Consider the following 16547-nt stretch of genomic DNA (forward strand, 5'->3'; position numbering starts at 1 on the left):
TTGTGTTTGGAGGCTCTGGTCCCGATGGACCGAAACCTCCTTCCAGAAGGGAGAGATTGAAACAGTTTATGACCGGGGTGGGAGGGGTCGGCCACAATCTTTCCTGCACGCCTCAAAATCCTGGAGGCGTACAGGTCCTGGAGGGAGGGCAGATTGCAGCCGATGATCTTCTCTGCTGAGTGGATGATACGCTGCAGTCTGGCATTGTCCTTGGCAGTAGCTGCAGCGTACCAGATGGTGATGGAGGAGCAGAGGATGGACTGGATGATGGAGCTGTAGAAGTTCACTATCATCTTTGTTGGCAGACTGAACTTCTTCAGCTGCCACAGGAAGTACATGCTCTGCTGAGCTTTTTTTGATGAAGGAGCTGATGTTCAGCTCCCACTTGACGTCCTGAGTGATGATGGTCCCCAGGAAGCAGAAGTACTCCACAGAGCTCAGTGTAGAGTCTCCCAGGGTGAGGGGGGTGAGGGGGGCTGGGTTCTTCCTGAAGTCTGCTATCATCTCCACTGTCTTTAAAGCGTTGAGCTCCAGGTTGTTCTGGCTGCACCAGGACACCAGCTGGTCTGTCTCCCACCTGTAGTCAGACTCGTCTCCTCCGTCATCTGCAGACAATTATTAGCACATGATTATTAGCACACAACTGTTTGCACATGATTATTAGCACACAATTATTAGCAGACAATTATTAGCACATGATTATTAGCACAGAACTATTAGCACATGATTGTTAGCACACAATTATTAGCACATGATTATTAGCACATGATTATTAGCACACAACTATTAGCACATGATTATTAGTACACGATTATTAGTACACGATTATTAGCACACGATTATTAGCACACAATTATTAGCACACGATTTTTAGCACACGATTATTAGCACACGATTATTAGCACACAATTATTAGCACACAATTATTAGCACACAATCATTAGCACACAAATATTAGCACACGATTATTAGCACACATTTATTAGCACACAATTGTTAGCACATGATTATTAGCACACAGTTATTAGCACACAAATATTAGCACACAATTATTAGCACACAAATAATAACACACAATTATTAGCACACCAAAACTCTAAACAGCAAATAAGACACAACACTGTGAAATAAAGCATTCACATCTATGTCAAATATAAACTCTGCTATCATAACCTAACAATCCTTTGTCTAAATATCACTGTAATAATAAATTAATACACACTTCTATCATATAAATACACTTTCAAATGAGCAGCAACACACTAGTCTACTTTATAGAAAACACTGCAGTCTTTAGTTTTCACTGTTTTTATTCAGTAACACAGAGTTTTCACATCAACTAAAAAATGAAATAATCAATTCTAAATTATTACAGTAATGTATTTTACAGTTCAGTAAATTCAGCTAAAGCAGAAATAAAACAATATAGTGTAAACTTATGGATCCATCCGTCTGTTGGGGTCTGACCACAGGATCTCCCCTTGACCTCACATCAATGTCCACCCAGACCTGTTCCAGTGTCTGCAGAAGAGACATACGGGCATGTGGTTGGTGGTCATATACACACCATCTCCAAGCCTAGTCCTCTGTAGGATTCAGAAATGCTGAGTCAGGGGCAAATACACAACTTTTAATGGATGATGGTTGGTGAACCAGTTGTGGACCAGAGCAGCCTGATGGAAACCAACATGATCCCAGACAACAACAAACCTGGACTGCTCTGGTCTATCCTGTACCACTGCATCATGAAGTCCATCTAGAAATGTGATTATGTGTTGGTATTATCGGGACCCAGTTTGGTATGATGGTGCAGTAGGACTTATGGTGGTACACAATGTGACGTTTCCTTTGGCCAATTATATGACGTCCTGGTGGTCTGTTACTGTAAAGCACAGGTGTCAAACTCAAGGCCCGGGGCCCAAATCTGGTCTTTTAGAGCATCCATTTCTAGATTCACAGTTTTTATTGTCATGTACACAGTAAGGAAATAAGGGGTATTTATTATTGTAATTGTTATTAATTGAATTTGAACTTTAGTAATTGAGAATATAATTCTAATTGACTTTCAGGGGATAATAATAATTGAAAATGAAAAAAATGGTGGTAATTCAGTCGTAATTAAACATGGATAATTGAAGATGTAATTGTAATTGAAAAATGTAATTGACTCCAACCCTAGAAAGTGTAACAAACGTTGAATTCTACCCATAATAACGTATAAATCTCTAGCTACGTGTAGTGTAACGCAGTGGCTCCCAGACTTTAAGTGCCCAAAGTACACCAACAGAAATGTGTAAATCTGAAGACACACCTATTGTGTGTGTGTGTGTGTGTGTGTGTGTGTGTGTGTGTGTGTAAGCAGCTTCAGGTTGGACTGGTTCTACATATTTTATCCAGTGAAGTAATGACACACACACACACACATGCACAAAAGAACACAAACAAGTAAATAAAAGTTAATTTAAATAAAGATCTTAGTAACAGGTTAAAAATACATATTATTAATATTATTAGATTAAAGGCATTGCACTAATAGCCTTAACCAAAATAAAAAACAACAATAATTGAACTTAAACAGCTGCAGCTTGAAGACTTTAGTATAAACTGTAACTTTGATACTAAATAGAAACATATAAAGTGGCTCTAGTGATAATTTAGCTCATCAAGTATTATTATTATTATTATTATTATTATTACTAAAATGTTTTACTATTGACATTCACATTTTGTGAAAAGATGCAAAACTTCCATATTTAACAATAAATAATAAAATATCAGTAATGAACACACATCAACATCAAGCTATTAAAATTAAAATAAAAATTAAAATACACAGTTATCTTAAAATGACGTTAAACTACAATGAAATAAATTAATAGACCGCTGTTGCCATGCAATCAGTGTTTTTTTAACAACTAATGCTCTACTAGCTGCAAACAGCTAACGCTCTGCAAGCTGCTAACAGCTAACGCTCTGCTAGCTGATAACAGCTAACGCTCTAGAAGTGTATCAAAGTATTTAACATCTTGATATTAAAAGGTTTATACTCTTTTGAACAAAGATGAACTGTTTCTTATACATCACAGCAAAGAGCTTTGAGGCCTTCATTTTTGAGTCAGTGTACCACTGAGATATATTTAAACTTGGGGGTCAAACAACAAGCTCCCTGTTTCACTGATTGATAGGTTGTCTTTTTCTCATCTATTTCTAGAGCAAGGTGATTCCATATATGGTGATGAGATATGACCCTGTAGGATGACCTTTCTCTTGTCTATATAGACACTAGCTCATAAGTATAGATCATACTTGGACTGCATTAAGAAATGTGGAATCATGAAAATAATTTAATTTGGCAAAATCATATTAATTTGTGCACAACTTAAATTGTTTGAAGCTCGTCCACATAGCGATTATTACCATATTTTCCAGCGTAAAAGATGTTTTTTTTTTTCATTCAAAGTTGAGTGTGTGAACAATGTGGGGACTTCTCTCATTGTAACACCATGATTGATCACATGATCAACCAAAGTGGTTCAGATCTCATCAGAGATTACAGTCCTTTGCTTTCCTCTTCCTCCTCCTCTTCCTCTCACTCCTCTGGCTCCGCCTCTGTTTCCAATGTTAGCATTTATTGGTCCAAAACATAAACACTCACCTGTTGCCCTTTTATGCTGAAGCTCTGATTGATAATTAAAAACCTTTGTGACAGGTGTTTGGTCATGTGATCAGTCAGTGAGCATAGTAGAGGGGTGCATGAGTTACATGTTGTGGTCATTGTGTCTCAAATAGCAGTATTTGTGTTTAACAACTGATAAAAACTGTAACTGTGATTGTCCCAAACATCCTGGTGGTGTAAAGCCTGATCTGAAGTGTGTTTTTAATGTGATTATTATTACTAGGACTACATTCAAATCTGAAAAGGCTCTGGAACAAAGACAGGTTTAGCTGTTGGTGTATTTAATTACAGTAACTGGTGATGCATCACAGCAGAATGAGGGTAAACTGGTTTCATATGTTTTATACTGGGAAGGAATGAGGGTGTGGAGGAGTCCTCACCTCACACACACACACACACACACACACGCACAGTCACAGAGCAGACACACACACACACACTGATGAAGAACTGACCAACATCTGAAACAGGAAGGACAGCAGACCTCCAGGAACAAACTCTGTAGAAAAAAGGTTTGAGTCTGTGTGAGAGAGAGATACATTTATGTATTTATAGATATTCTGTCCATGCATGGATGTATGTATATATACATATGTACATGTACTGTATGTATATATACATATGTACAGGTACTGTATGTATATATGTATGTACGGATGCACATGTGTGTCTATTTGGATATATGTTTTTATTTTTTTGTCTTTACAAGTCATAGACATTATAATATAGTAAGTGTGTGTGAAATAATAATAATAATAATAATAATAATGGTATTGTGCTGTTAGAGTGTGAGGGGAGGAGCCAACAACAAGTTAATAATAGACTAATATGTGGGGGAAAGGCAGGGGCGTAGCACCACATTTTGGGTTCTGGGTACAAACCATCTTGTTGGGCCCCTCCTGTAACTTTTAATATCTACACTCATTTTCACCTGGAAACTAAACTAGTATTATTATATAAACTTTCTTTTTTCTTTACATTAACCCAGAAGTTTCTGGGCCATGACCCCATTTTAATATCACAAATGTCCAGCGACCCCTGGGACATTTTTTTTTCGAATTAGTTTCTGAGTATGTTTATTAAAGTGTGTTATTAATACAGAGTAGCCAGGATTATGTATTTATATACTGTATTTTATTTGAACCAGATTTATATGTTTGAGAATGTTTACGTATAGGATACAGTTATTTGATATTTATTGTCTGTGATGTGTATTTGAAAAACAATAATTAAAAAAAAAGTTTTCATCTACTTTTTTTTTAATTTAATTTAATTTTTTTAATTACGAGACATTTAAACCCCATTTTAATTCCAGGCTGACCCCACATGGGGCCCTGACCCCAAGGTTGAAAAAACTGCAATAACCTAATGACTCCATATCCATTAATTGTATTTTATAAATCTGTTCTACTATATTTTAATAGTTTATTGAATATTGTGTTTTTGACATACTTTTGCTACAATTTAAGGGGCGGCTGGTAATTTTTAAATGATTTATTTATTTCTTTTTTGGGGGGGGAGGTATAACTAACACGACTTACACATTCATTCATTCATTAATAATAATAAAAAAAATATATATATAAATTAAAGGAAGAGGGATCAATGATGGTTTCGACATCTAGCAGGAGGAGGCTAACCCACAGCCAATGAGGTCCCCCAAGCACCTACCCCGAGGACGTTAATAATAATAATAATAATAATAATAATAATAATAATAATAATAATAATAATAATAATTTGAATAATAATAATTGTATTAATAATAATAATAATAATAATAATAATAATAATAAATACAATGGGGGGAATAAAACTTTTTGAAAATCAAAGATACATAAGATTATATTAATAGTAACAATAGTGAATATGTTGTCATGGTTGGGAGGGTTACTTTTAAAAAGTAATTCAGTACAAATTACAAGTTATTTGTTAAAAAAGGAATCAGTAACTTACTCTTAGTATCACTATATTAAAGTAATGTAACTGATTACTTTTGGATTACTTCAACACCAAACCTGCAAATAAAGACATAAAAGGATAGAAAACGTGTAACCTGCTCACTGTATTATGAACAATTCAGTTGAATCACTGACCTAAATCACAGACCACACCTCTGGGATGGTCACCTGTAATTCCTGCTAGAAGGATCTGTGGCTAACGGCGCTAACACAACCAATATGTCCAAACATTTGACCACACAACACGGTGTTATACTCAAGTAAGCTGTGTCTGTGACATACTTAGCAGCACCAGTGCTAGCACTAGCATTAGCACAGCAGGTCAAATTAAACAACTGGCTAATGTTGTGTGATAATGATTAAAATAAGGTTAATTAATTATCCTCAGCCAGGGGTCTGCAACATGTGGCTCTGAAGCCTTATGTGGCCCATTGACTCTTTTGTAATGGCTCCCTATAGCTTTAAAATAATATTGAAATAAATAAATATTTTCTCACAGAGGTTTTTAATGATTAATGACTTTGACACCAAATAAAATCATGATATAACAATTTGTTAACTTAAAAATAAATCACATTATGCAATGACTCAGCACTTTCCTACTTCACCTCCTGAAACATCTACAGACCTTTAACTTTCCTACACCTGTGGTTAACCTGAAGTTTTAAATCCCTGGTAAGATAATTAAACCAACTAAAGACTATTCTAGAAGTAAATATACATTTTAATTGTGTGGGAACAGATTCATTTACCTGCCAACATGTCGGCTAAATATGTATGTTTGATATGTGGCAAGAAATTAGCAATTAGCATGTGTTAACTGACATTATGTGTTATCAAATTCAAGTTACTCACTCACACACACACACACACACACACACACTCTGCATGTGCCTGGTGCCTCATAATAATGTAGCAGGACTGTGCAATAATGCCATGGTGTTATATTTTTATTCCTTCTATTTTGATGTGTCTTTCTGTACTTGATTCTTATTTATTGTCTGTAGGTTTTGTGTAAAATGACTCTGTGCAATAGATGATGTGTTAGCAGCTTATTTATGCAGCTTGGAGTCCAAAAGTCATTTACCTACGGGGACACCACAGTGTATCGTGTGGTATCTTTAGTGGTTTCCATGATAATAAGGCAGTTGATGATTGACTATTGTCTAAAGTCTACACTCTGCGTGTGTGTGTTTTATTGTTCTTTAATCCTGACATTTCTCATTGTGTACATTGTGTTTAAGTTTTGATATATTTGTAGTTTGTTCATTTCTCTAATGGTGTTTGCTTTGTCGCTTCTACTAGAGTTTCAAGTAGATAGTTTATTAAATTTGTAGTTTTTATTATTATTATTCCCTCTTCCTTTAACTAGTCCTACATTTTCAACACATTTCAACAAGTTTGGTGTCAAACTGTTCAAATAATTTAATTTATGCTGTTTTAAATAATGTCTAACTTTTCAACTTTTTTTTTTAAACTATTTAACTTTTCATTTTTCATCACCATTCGAATATTTTAAACCTTCAACAGTGAACTTCAGCTGTTCATCCATTCTTCAACTGATTTCAACCTTTAACATGTTCATCTGTCTGTTCACTTTCAGATAAAACAATCAACACATTTCAGCTTTTATCAACTTTTTCAATGCTAGGCAAGTGCTAACACTAGGCTAATGCTAATGCTAAAGCTGATGTTAATGTTAAGCTAATACAGTGCCAGCACCTGCATCCTCATTTATATTTTCTTCAGTAAATGTAAATATTCTACTTTTCATTGTTTAGTAGTGAATGTGTTGTTTTCTTTTCTCTGGGATCCTCAGCATCATCTCCTCTTCTTCATGGTTAGCCTTAGCACTGATCATCTTATACTCTGTTCTTTATCTTCCTTTTTTGTATGAATGCAGTTTTTAATGGTTTTAAAAGGCATTAGTAATAAAGTGCCTTGTGTTATATTTCGTTGGGTGAAAGCTCAAAGGTGGCGTTGTCCTCCATCTTTGTCCACATACTGGTGCTATACTGGATGCACCAATCTGCTTTTTTCACCTCCGATACCGATATCTGGTGTTTCCTATTGGCCGATACCGATCCGATACCTATATGATTTACAGTCAGTGCATTTAACAATGTAAAATTAAATAATGAAGGATCTGAAATTGAGAGAAAAAAAAAAAAAAACAGCTTAACTAGCTTGGTTGGTAAACATTAAAAAGAAACAGAAATCTTCTTTTTAAAATGGTTTAGTAGAGCATTTAGCATTAGCATTGCATTTAACGTTAGCATCACAGTATGTAGCATTTAGTGTTAGCATCACAGTGAGTAGCATTTAGCGTAAGCATTGCATTTAACGTTAGCATCACAGTAAGTAAAATTTAGCATTAGCATCACAGTGTGTAGCATTTAGCGTTAGCATCAGTGTGTATCATTTAGCGTTATCATTAGAGTGTGTAGCGTTTAGCGTTAGCATCAGAGTGTGTAGCATTTAGCGTGAGCATCACAGTGTGTAGCATTTAGCGTGAGCATCACAGTGTGTAGCACTATCTCTCATCCAGTCAGTGTGCTGTTAAACTTCAGGGCTCCAGATATCTGTTGTGAAACTCAGAGCTTTGACATCTTTTATCTTCTCTAATGTGTGTTTTCACTCTTCACCATGATACTCAGGTAGCGCTGTCTGTCTCACACTCATATTTTCAGCTCATCATCTCATGACGTGGAGATGGGTCAGGACTTGGTGAAGGAACAACATGAAATCCAGACTGAAGATCAGAGGTGAGACCACGTCAGAGCTCAGCACTCACACCTCTGTACATCAGTGTTACACTGTGTGTGTGTGTGTGTGTGTCTGTGTGTGTGTGTGTGTGTGTGTGTGTGTGTGTGTGTGCGTGCGTGCGTGCGTGCGTGTGTGTGTGGGTTCAAGGACCAGGAAGCAGCTCACACCTGGACCTGGACCCAGCTGTGTGTCCTTTAGAAGTGACCAGTCCATGTACAGACCCATTCTCTTCAAAGGAGGTCCATCTACTGACCCACAGTGAGTCCACATAAAGAAGGTTGCTGGTTGTCTTCCTGATGGTCCAGGGGCCTCATTTATTGATCCGTTCATAGAACTGGTTCTAAATACGTTCAGACCAATGAAATGTAGAATGTGCACCAGTACAAAAAGAATCAGTATTTATGAAGCGTGTGGACAGAGGTCGTACACACAGCAGTGTTGATTAATCCCACCTGTTCTAAAGCTAGCACACGTTCAGGATCATTTACATTAAGACACGCCTCCAATTGACCATATATGGTAGCAGCTATCCTTTTAACCCTCCTATTATTCTTGATGTCAGTTTGATCTCATTCAATGTTTATCACTCAAAAAATAATAGACTTTTTTTTTTGCTTTATATTTCATGACTTTTCTTAATTTGATACAATTGATTAAACATAAGATGATCATGATGATATTTATTCATTGTGATGATCACATATTACACACTGGTGTAAAACGTGTGTGTGTGTGTGTGTGACTTTACATCTCCCCACCTACAGAGGCAGAGTTGATACATGACATTGTAAAGTAAAACTGATATTTCATTTTTTCATTTTTCATTTTTCAAACCCCTCACACACAAAAAACAACCACAAAAACAATAAAACCATAAACTAAAAAATAAAGAAAGAAAAACTCTGCCACTGTTAAAAGAGGAGTGAAACTTTATAGTGAATAACTCCATAGGAATGTGTATGAACTGTATGAATGATGGTGGTGGTCAGAGGGGCCGTAGGCACCAAATGGTAGCCACACTTCTGTTAGTCTGCCCCAGGGCACCTGTGGCTATAATGTGGCTTACCACCACTAGTATGACTGGTGTGAATAAATAATTGTTTCTGTTCACGTTTTGAGTTTTAAATATTATTATTATTATTATTATTATTATTATTATTATTATTATTATTATTATTATTATTATTATTAATGTTACAAAAAAAATAACAGAAATAAGTAAATGAATCTATAAGGGGGGGGGGGGGGGTCACCAATATCAATCACTATGGTTCATTGTGTGAGAGTTATGAATGTTCACCACACATTAGAAAATATTTAGATGAAATATTTTCCAGATCCACTAACTGTAAAAGTGAAAGTTTGACCTGATGATGGCGCTGCAGTAAAGGTCAAAGGTCATATCATCACCACAACCAATAGGTTCATACTCTAGTGTTCATTAATGTTGTCAGTAAATTTGAGAAGATTTAGATGAAAACTATTCCAGATAAATGAATTCTAATGTAAAAGTTTGTCCTGATGGTGGCGCTAGAGAACAGGTCAATGTTTTATTATCAAGGCCTTATTTATGGATTCAACAAATAAACAAAGTGTCTGACACTAAGGCCCTATGCTACTAATCTAGATTATTATATCCTGGATTAATCTCTGTTAGCTTCAACTAACCAAACACTCCCTGTCTGGGTGATGCTGTCCTACGAAGGTCGATAACAACATGCTAATTATAGCCAAGTGTTTTCAGCCTGGGTACGTGCACGTTCACATGAAAGGGGTGGAGCTAGCAGCGTCTGACCAATCACTACAATGGCGAAAACTGGCAGAGCAAGCGTCTTTGCAGGAGGAGGAGCTTATGATCTTACACTTGCTGTATGAAAGGAGCTTCTTTTTATAAATAAAATGTGATTGATTGATTGATTGATTGAATAAATATCATGAATTCATATCCATGATGACAGTGAAGAGCAACAATAGTGCTGTGCACCAGGAGGCGGAGCTTTTATATTCCCTCAGATCTGATCCACTTCATAATCTGGTCTGACCACGTTAAAACGTTGTTTGTTCCTGCGTGTAAATGGACTTGGACTAATGGACTTGATTTTTATAGCGCTTTATCACCACACTGAAACAGTCTCAAAGCGCTTTACATATCAGCTCATTCACCCATTCACTCTCACATTCACACACCAGTGGGACAGGACTGCCATGCAAGGCGCTAGTCGACCACTGGGAGCAACTTAGGGTTCAGTGTCTTGCCCAAGGACACTTCGACACATAGTCAGGTACTGGGATCGAACCCCCAACCTCTCGATCAGAAGACAACCCACTACCACCTGAGCCACGGTGGCCCTGTGTAACACTATTTTAGTAACAGTTACTGGCAGCGTGGGTAACATTTGGTTCAGTTTGTCTCAGATAGTGTGAATTGTAGCACCTGGAATACAGTGTGTGATGGCATTAAATAATCTGATCTTCCTAGTTATTGAATCACCAATAATGAGTGACGAGGAATGTGTGTGAACCTGTTACACTGACCAGGAGCGTCTGATGGTGAGAGGGTCACTGATGGCTGCTCGGGACCCTCCGTCATTGGGGTCTTTTTGCATAGAAGCAGCTCTGCAGCAGGTGGAGTAGAGCAGTGTTTGTTGATGTCTGTAGGGCTGTACGTGGAACCAGAGTGTCTCTGTACTGCTGCTCTGAGAAGTTTTAGACAGGCTATGGAGCATTTGGACTGATGGGAATTCAGTCCCAGCAGTGGTGGAGGCGTTTTCCTGGTGGTTGTTTCAGTCGCTCAATTGGACTGAGTTTGTCTTTATTTTAGTATGTGAGGGCTTCAAAACTATTATGGAGAGTAAGCAGAGGAGGGACAATATATATAAATAATTTCACAGTATTTTCCACCTTTAATGTGACCTATAACCTGTACAATACAATTGAAAAACAAACTGAAACGTTTTTTCAGGGAGATGAAGTAAAAATAAATAAATAAAAACTGAGAGAATGAGGTTGCTAAAGTGTCCACACCCTCTTACACAGACCCTTTATAAAAAATTTGGATATCATGGAAAAGTTGTTTAATTTCCATAATTTCATTCAAAAAGTTAAACTTTCATAGATTATAGATTCAGGGTTCACAGTTTAAATGATTTCAAGTATTTATTTGTTTATTTTTATTCTAATGAAGTGCTAAGAGCCCACACATGTCAACCTAGAGCATCTTGCTAGGCTGCACAGCGACACACATGCTGGTTTGGCCATGTCCTTCACCTACCTCCTGACCATCTGACGAAAGCTATTGACCCAAGGGCAGCAGGTTGGAGATGGCCAGGTGGCAAGACCCGCCCACAATGGGTCAACATCATAACAGGCGATCTCAGACAACACAGACTTGTTGTTGAGGATGCAGATCTGCTGGGACAGGACCACCAGCTTTGGAAGAAATTGGTTCACCTGGACCGCCCTCACCACAGGAGCCTTAGTTATTTAGTTTTATATGTGTATGGTGTTTTAATGTTTATTTATTATTTTTGTATTTATATTGTGTTTTAAATGTTTGTCCTATTTAGTGTTGTGTGTTAAACAGCCAGAATGAAAAGTGGCCCATTGAGTGGTAAGCACCCCCAATAAAAAAAAATAAAAAATTGATGGACTGTTTGTTATTGAAGTGGTGTTGATGTAAATCTCAGCAAACAGTGGAAGGTGAAAGAGAAAAGGCTTTGTAGGAATGGTCTCCAGTGTGAGTCTTAGACAGTGTGTGATTTTCAGATTTGTGAAGGATTGAAGACAAATAAAGCCTCAGTCCAACAGACTTGTTCTCCTGTTCAGTGGAAACATGCTGAGATGTTCCACACGTGAGCTGAGCTCCAAAGGCTGCTCCACACTCACTGCACTGTGGCTCTGCAGGACATCACCCACTGTTACTGATGTTCACATGATGTTAGCAGAGCTTCCTGTGCTTTCCTCCAGCTGCTCCTCAGCATGTCTGAGTGTCTGTGTCTTCTCCACAACAGCTTGGAGGGTGTGGATGGTTCCTCTGGAGCTGAGCTTGATGTCATCTTTACGGTGTGTACGTCTACAAAGACACTAAACCTGTGTCAGTCTGTGATCAAACCACTGTACACACACACACACACACACACACACAGATGATTGGAGCAGGCCTTCACTCATTATTACCTTTAATGTACTTGTGTTCCAGTTGCTGGAGGACAACATCATCAGCTTTGTTAAGGCTGAACTCAAACAGATGCAGAAGATTGTGGATGGAGATGATCCAGAGTGCTCAGAGAGTCAGATGGAGGGTGAAAATGAGGAGCAGAGGAGGAGCAGGGAGGCCTTTCTGAACATCACACTGTATTTCCTGAAGAGGATGAAGCAGGAGGAGCTGGCTGAGCGTCTGCAGAGCAGTAAGAGCATGTTAACATCTTCACAGTGAAAAACATCACAAGAAAACACAATTCAATCAGTCACATTTATTCTGAGGAACCATCCAGACTGGGAACATCACACACTTTGATCTCCAATATTCAAACCTGCTCTGACTTCTCCACTCTAACATTAAGTATGTTTTCATTCAGGAACAAAGGCTCATCGATACCAACGTGAGCTGAAGTCCAAGCTGAAGAAGAAGTTCCAGTGTGTGTCTGAGGGCGTGGCTAAAGCAGGAAGTCCAACCCTCCTGAAGGAGATCTTCACAGAGCTCTACATCACAGAGGGAGAGGGTGGAGAGGTCAACCAGGAACATGAGGTCATACAGATAGAAACAGCATCCAGGAGATCAGACACAGCAGAAAGAGCCATCACACTAGAAGAGCTCTTTAAAGCTCCTCCTGGAAGACCTCAACCAATCAGGACAGTGATGACAAAGGGCGTGGCTGGCATTGGGAAAACACTCTTAACACACAAGTTCACTGTAGACTGGGCTGAAGACAAAGCCCAGCAGGAGGTCCACTTCACATTCCCACTGACCTTCAGAGAGCTGAACGTGCTGAGGGGGAGGAGCTTCAGCTTGGTGGGACTTGTTGATCACTTCTTCACTGGAAGCAAAGAAGCAGGAATCTGCAGCTTCCAGGACTTCCTGGTTTTGTTCATCTTGGATGGTCTGGATGAGTGTCGCCTCCCTCTGGACTTCCTCAGCACTCAGACCCTGACTGATGTCTCAGAGTCCACCTCAGTGGAGGTTCTGCTGATAAACCTCATCAGAGGAGAACTGCTTCCATCAGCTCGCCTCTGGATAACCACACGGCCTGCAGCAGCCAATCAGATACCTCCTGAGTGTGTGGACATGGTGACAGAGGTCAGAGGGTTTACGGACCCTCAGAAGGAGGAGTACTTCAGGAGGAGGTCCACAGATGAGGAGCAGGTCAGCAGGATCATGTCCCACATTAGGAGGTGTCGTAGCCTCCACATCATGTGCCACATCCCGCTCTTCTGCTGGATCACTGCTACAGTTCTGGAGGACTTGTTGAAGAGCAGAGAGAAGGAAGAGCTGCCCAGGACTCTGACTCAGATCTACAGCCACTATGTGGTCCTTCAGAACAAAAGTCAAGATGGTGAAGTTTGATGGAGGAGCTGCCACAGATCAACACTGGAGTCCACAGAGCAGGGAGATGATGGAGTCTCTGGGAAAACTGGCTTTTGAGCAGCTGCAGAAAGGAAAGCTGATCTTCTATGACAGTGACCTGACAGAGTGTGGCATGGACCTCAGAGCAGCCTCAATGTGCTCAGGAGTGTTCACACAGGTCTTCAGAGAGGAGAGCAGCCTGTACCAGGACAAGGTGTTCACCTTCATCCACCTGAGCCTTCAGGAGTTTCTGGCTGCTCTTCATGTCCATCAGACCTTCATCAGCTCTAAAGTCAACCTGCTGGAACATAAACCACTGAACCTTCCCCATAATGGAGGTCAGCCTGACTTTAACCTTCTCCATCAGAGTGCTGTGGACGAGGCCTTACGGAGTCCAAATGGACACTTGGACTTGTTCCTCCGCTTCCTGCTGGGTCTTTCACTGCTGACCAATCAGAGGCTCCTACAAGGCCTGCTGACACAGACAGGAAGTGACTCACAGACCAATCAAAGAACAGTTAAATACATCAAGGAGAAGCTGAGTGAGAGTTTGTCCACAGAGAGAAGCATCAACCTGTTCCACTGTCTGAATGAAGTGAATGATCACTCTCTGCTGGAGGAGATCCAACGGTCTATGAATTCAGGACGTCTCTCTACAGAGGAACTGTCTCCTGCTCAGTGGTCAGCTCTGGTCTTCATCTTACTGTCATCACAAGAACATCTGGATGTCTTTGACCTGAAGAGATTCTCTCCTTCAGAGGAAGCTTTTCTGAAGCTGCTCCCAGTGATCAAAGCCTCCAAGAAAGTTGAGTATGTGACTTTAGAACATGTCTTTAATTCTGTCACAGACAAACATCTGTAAGGTTTCTCTGATTCTTCATCAGACTGAGTTTCTGTGGTCTCTCAGAGAGAAGCTGTGCAGTTCTGTCCTGAGTCCTCAGCTCTCAGTCCTCCAGTGTGAAACATCTGGACCTGAGTAACAATGATCTGCAGGATTCAGGAGTGAAGCTGCTGTGTGAAGGACTGAAGAGTCCTCACTGTAAACTGGACTCTCTCAGATCAGTGGGATCACATGTTCCATCAATATTGTCCTGTTCCTCGTCTCCTCACTTGTTTCCTGAGTTGTGGATGTTTTTCTGAATCCAGTCTGTCAGGTTGTGTCATCACAAAGGTGGGCGGGGCTTCTCTGGCAGCAGCTTTGAGCTCCAACTCCTCCAGTGTGAGAGAGCTGGACCTGAGCTACAACCATCCAGGAGACTCAGCAGTGAAGCTGCTCTCTCAGATACTGCACACTCTGAGGTGAGACACATCACAGCAGCTCATCACATGTTCACATCAATCCCCATCACATGTGTGACAGAGAGCTGTATCAGAGGAATGTGATGAAGGTGTGAGAGGTGGGACACTAAAGGAGGAGGACTGGGACAGGTTAGAGGGATGAAGGACAGAGATAAGAAGGTAGTGAGGAGTGAGGAGAGGCTGATGGAGAACTATGAGGAGCTGATGAAGGAATGAGAGAGAAGATCAGAGGAGGTGGAACCAATCAGTGAGGATTGTGTTCATACAAAAATATAACTATATCTTATGAAATTACATTTTAATCTTTTCTCTGACACAAGTTATCAAGTCAAAAAATTAGGGATGAACCAAAATGTGAATTATTGACTGAAAACTAAAATAAATTTCCAGCTCTGAATGTTACTAACCACTAAAATTAATACTATGCAATTGTATAAATCAAAACTAATGCTTCAAATAATCAATCAATAAAAGGTAGGGTAGGGGATTTTTTCCAGATACACTTTTTAAGTTTTTGGTTGAAATTTTCTCAATGTTCTGACAGAAATTAAGATCTTATGAGCTCTGAAAAAGGAACAAAGAAAATCCATCATGTGTAGCAGCTGTAAACTTGTACAAACGTTGACCAATGAAAAAAGATGGTTCGTTTTTTATTAACCAAAACGCATCATTGGTGATGAACTTAAAACAAAGTTTTTAGTCACATTTTTTAACATACAGTTTATAATGATAAAGTTTAGTGTTTACTTACTGCTGAATGAGACGACGTAGTTTCTACACAATACAAACTATGAGCTTAGATCCACTTCTGCAGCAGCAGTGCTAATGCATGTGAGTGAGACAGAGCACAGAGGGGAGGGGGGTAAGCTACATTCAAAATCATGCTAGCTTTAAAAAAAAACACCTACCCTGCCTTTAAAATATGAAAATGTTTATTTACCACAGACATTTCAACAATGCATAAAATAAAATAATAAAATGTTTAACTTGACCCACTCATACAATTATTAAAACAGAAATATGTATGTTTTTAAAACGTTTTACATTTATTTCAAACTGTAGACTTATGTTACAAATACCATTTTTTAACAATTGTTAGAGTTTTTGAGCTAACTGGTGTTCAGTACCTGGGATTTCATACAGAGAGACATAGTCAGAGGTTTTGCTGAATCAATCAATCAATTTATTAGAGATGAACAGAAAATGAATCAACAAGTCATAACAAGTCAATAGAAGAACAGACACTCATCTAAAACACAGCTGTGGTCCTCAGGGTCTGCTC

General features: G+C 39.0%; 1 pseudogene; it reads left to right on the top strand.

The window, feature by feature from the left end:
* Nucleotides 1-3741: 3741 nt before the first annotated feature.
* LOC114459768 (protein NLRC3-like) lies at nucleotides 3742-14984 on the top strand (annotated as a pseudogene).
* Nucleotides 14985-16547: the final 1563 nt, after the last annotated feature.

Source organism: Gouania willdenowi, unplaced genomic scaffold (genome assembly GCF_900634775.1).
Source record: "Gouania willdenowi unplaced genomic scaffold, fGouWil2.1 scaffold_341_arrow_ctg1, whole genome shotgun sequence".
Lineage (NCBI taxonomy): Eukaryota > Metazoa > Chordata > Actinopteri > Blenniiformes > Gobiesocidae > Gouania > Gouania willdenowi.